A 4924-nucleotide genomic window follows, 5' to 3' on the forward strand; every position below is an offset into this window, starting at 1 on the left:
GGTACATTGGCATCCTGTTGCTTAGTAACAAAACATGAAGTGCTATTATTAAATAGGCGCGAACAAAAACATTATTACCGAGCTTATGATCATGCAGTGATTCCCAAAGTAATCTATATAGACCCCCAGAAGTCTACGACGATTTCCAAGTGGTCTCAAAATTGAAAACATAAATTGGGGGTCTATGATAATGGATCTCATTTAAGCAGGTTTACATTTTAATTTTCATTAATAGGAATTATATTATACACATATATTTCATATATTATTTGCACATAAGTGAATCCTTTCAATTTTAATCTTGTAAATGAATTTTTTTTTAATATATTTTTTTATGTTCACATCTTATTTAAATATTTTAATTGTGTCTACATGAAACTAATTACAAAAGTAGACAGTACAGTACAGAGTTGACTATTTTAAATTTGGCTTCATTGTTTTCTCCGTTGCCTATGTGGCTTTTAAGCAACAAAGTTTTAAATAATAACGCTATGAAACCATCTTAGCCGGAGGAGCATTTGAGACTATGACACCCTAGTAAAATAAATATTTGAAATACTTTTGAAAACTCATAGATAAAGTTCAGAATAGACCCGCAGTAGACAAAATATTAACTTCAACATCATAAGGAGATGTTGGTTAGCGAGCGTCATACAATATCTCTACTTATAGTAGGCCTATATATGGCCTCCTTCAGTCGCAAAGCGACTATGGATCATCTCATGGAAATGAGATGAATTCCTGCAGGCATTGGTTGTGGTCGGAACGATGTCACCCACACATCAGTTACCCCCTCTACACGCAGCTGATGTACCAAAAGGAACGGCAGTGCCGATACAGTTTGTGGTCAGCGGCGTCGCAGGTTCTGCCAGAGTGTAGTACTGGGTGCTGCAAACTGCCTTAGGGTCGCCAGCTCCTGATTTTTCCCCCAGGGTTGACTCCCGAAGCCTTTCCCATGATTGGGTATAGCTGCAAGGCAACAGAGGTTTGAATTCAGAGTTTTCCTTCTCCTAGCCATGGCTAACGAGTCCTTCCTGCCCGAAGCTTACTGGTTAAGGCACCAGTTACTCGCCTTTGCCCCTTCTCCTGTTAGTGAGAACAGTTCCGCCGGACTCAATATCTGAGCCACACGTGAAGGCCAGGAGTTGGACTGGTTGTGAGAGGCTATTTGAGACGCATGCCATTAGAAAGCATTTTATAGGTAGTGGAGTGCTTACACCCATTACCACTTCCGGCAATGACAACCTTGCGGAACCTCTACTTATAGTTAAATCCCCAAAACTGCACACTGCAGGCAAAAAATTAATTTTGCTGGCCATTAAAGAAATTTTAAAAAACCTTCATCTGATATACAAATAATTCTCAATAAGCAAAAATACAGTTCAAAGCCGCATTGGTGAAATAAGTTATTACATCGAAAGCAGCAAACAACATAGGCCTATGTCTCTATCATTTTGACGAGTTAACCTTGCCTGCTAATTAAATATTATTATTGGCCTATATTTGTTTTATTTCGAATCAAGAAATCCACCAAGAACTTTTCTTTGCCGAGAACTTTTCACTGAACATCATGGGCGTAGCCAGGATTTTTTTTCGGGGGGGAGTTTTGGGGGTAAATTTTTTTCTCCCCCCCCCCCGGGAAAAAAATTATATGTATTTATGTGTGTGTGTGTAGATCTTTATTACATTCTGACCCTTCATTCTTTCGGAAGACGTTTATTTGTGCCCTAGAATAGGTTCTTCCATGAGTTAGTGAAAAAATTGTAGATTCCCCGACATTACTAGCAAAGGGGTCTGGGGGAGCGCTAGGAGCTCCCCAGCGCGGGGCAAAGCCCCGCCGCCAAGCACTATTTCTGGTATTGAAAGCCAACAAAATGCATATTCTGAGGTATCTACAGTCCATTTTAATGCTATTAAAAAGTTTTATTTCGAAAACCTAATGTGCTATTCTTACTGACTTAGACCCTCCCACGCCGTTCGGAGCATTTGACGTCCAGCTGTTTCCATAAAAATCTATCACTGGTAATGTCTGAAGCCTCTTCCCACCTACCATGAGGACCTCCATGAATGAGTGGCGTCAAGTTGTACTAGTATATCATTGCAACTCTTCTTATGCGTAATTCATTTTGTCGGAGAATATGTCCCGCAAACCTCATGCGTCGTTCTCTCACAATCTTACTAAGGGGTCGACTCCCAGTTCGGCATAGGATTTCCTTGATTTAGATCCGATCTCTATAACTGACTCCTGAAATCTGTATTAGCCATCTTTGTTGAGCTATATTTAGTGTTTTTCGATTTCGGTAGATGACTATTCACTGCAGTTTATTAATGGAGCCCAGCCACTGGTAAAAATGTGTAACGTCTCTTGAATACGCTCTTGGAATTAAGTAAAGGAGAAGTTTTATCGTCAAAATCTTCTGTTGGGGGTTTTCAGCCTCAAATGCTCTGTAGGGGGATCTTAGACTCAAAACCATCTGGAGGGGTTTTAAACTTTAAAAAAAAAAGCCATCTGTAGAAGAAACTCAAACCCCCGATTGGCTTGGCTATGCTCAAATAATTTTAGTGTGTAATTTGCTTTTTTTTTATATTGAAGATGTATTTTTAGCACCAAACCCCTCTGAATGGGGGTTTAAACTCAAAACCCCTTTCGGCAACGCTCATAGCATTTTGAGTGCGTAATTTGCTTTTTTTCTTACACTGAAGATGGCGGAGGGTTTAAATTCAAAACTCCTTTGACTACGCTCATAGATTTTAGAGTGAGTAATTTTCTTTTATTTAAATTGAAGAGGTACTTTTTAGCTTCAAACTCCACTGGAGGGGAGTTTAAACTCAAAACCCCATAGACTACACTCATAACATTTTTAGTGTATAATTTGCTTTTTTTTATTATTAAAAAGAGGTATTTTTTACCTTCAAACCCCACTGAAGTGGGGTTTAAACTCAAAACTGAGTCAAAACCCATTTAGCTACGCTCATAACATTTTGAGTGCGTAATTAGATTTTTTTTTATATTAAAGAGGGGGTTTATCGTAAATTTTAGACGGGGTTTTAAAATCAAAATCTTCCTTAACTGTGCTCTTGGAATTTGGGGATTTTCGTTTGCATTTTTTTTTGTTTTATAGAAGAGGGGGAGTTAACTGCAAAAACCCCAGGTAGGGGGTTTAAAACTCAAAACCCCTGGTAGGGGGTTTTAAACTCAAAACCCCTAGTAGGGGTTTTTAAACTCGAACCCCCCTGGTAGGGTTTTTTAAACTCGAACCCCGCTGGTAGGGGGTTTTAAACTCAAAACCCCTTTGGTTGTGCTAGGGCAAGTGATGGTTTAGTATTAAAATCTCACCTAAAATAAACAAAATCAAAGCAAAAAATCAGTCACTAAATTCCGACTCCCCCCCCCCCCAAGGGGGGGATTTCATTTCGGGGGGGGGTTGAACCCCAAGAACCCCCCCTGGCTACGCCCATGCTGAACATTGTAGTAAGATGTTTGTCGAAAGTATTAAGTTTGACAACATTGTTTTCTCTTTTTAACACTTGTGAGCAGGTCAGGCAGGCGCGAGTGGGAGGACCTATTCTTACTGCTCAACATTAAAATTTACCAACAGTAGGCAGATGTTTGCGCTACTGGGTGAGCTCAATCTGTGCACCTCGGTATGGTGACCAAGGGGCTAGAGTCACCTAAGTAACCAGACAACTAACTATACTAACTTAACTAAATGAAAACAAGATAACAAACTTTAGTTTACGATAAATAAAACAAAAAGAAACTTATTTACATACAAAAATAAATCAATAATAAAATATAATATATACACTAACTTGACTAATCACTACTACTGAACCCATCAACTAACTAAAACCCGCTAAATCTACACCACTACAAACACTAACAAACTAACCAAACCAACTATCTAACTAAATCACTACAACTACTACCTTAGACCTAGATTGACAAACAAACTACAATAAACTAGTCTAGATCTACAATATCCTACTACTACCACCAACCCATAACTACAACTAAAACAAGAACATCTAAGCCTTAGTACACGTACTATTAGTATTCACTAAGAACAGAAACAGACTATAACTAAGCCACTAAGGCAACACTACACTAGTCACTACAGAAACAAAATAACACTAGCTTCCCTAGAATTAGAATAGATCTACAACAGCAGTTATAAGCAGCAGCTATATTCAGCAGTTAAAACAGCAGAGTAATTGCAGCAGCTAAAAGCAGTAATAATAGCAGGCCGTCCCAGGTACAGAAATATAAAATAATTACACGACAGACCACAAAGATCTTCGGCTGTCACACAGACATACTATACTGACCACTGGTCAACTGTACACTGAACTGTTTTTAGACAGCATGTAGTACATCCCTTTTATACTATCCCGCACTAACCTATATAAATATGCGGAAGTACAATTATAAAATCTGACACTAACCTATAAAAAGAAAATATATAAAAATAGCTCTAACCTATACAACAAAAATACATATAAAACTAGCTTAGGGAGCGAAAGCTCACATTCACCCCGCCTTAAATTTTTGCGTCCCCGCAAAACAAGATAATAACAAATTACTTAAAATGCATTACATACATTCTGCTGACATATTCTACCATCAAAGAAAATACACACTAAAATCTATTTGACACAAAAATATTACAGCTCCATGACATGACTTAAATTAATTGCTTTCCAAGGACATAAGCAAAAAAAAAAAAGAATACACTTCATCAGCTAAAAACACAAAAAAAGTACTATTGATTCTGTACATTCTCAAATAGGTACAGCAACTACTAAGCTTTAAAAAAACTTTTAAACACACATGTAGATAACATGTACTCATAGAGTTACTACAAACTAATACATCTTGATACATAGGAATGCAACCAACATATTAAATAAAAAAAAATACAAA

Source organism: Biomphalaria glabrata, chromosome 11 (assembly GCF_947242115.1).
Source record: "Biomphalaria glabrata chromosome 11, xgBioGlab47.1, whole genome shotgun sequence".
NCBI lineage: Eukaryota > Metazoa > Mollusca > Gastropoda > Planorbidae > Biomphalaria > Biomphalaria glabrata.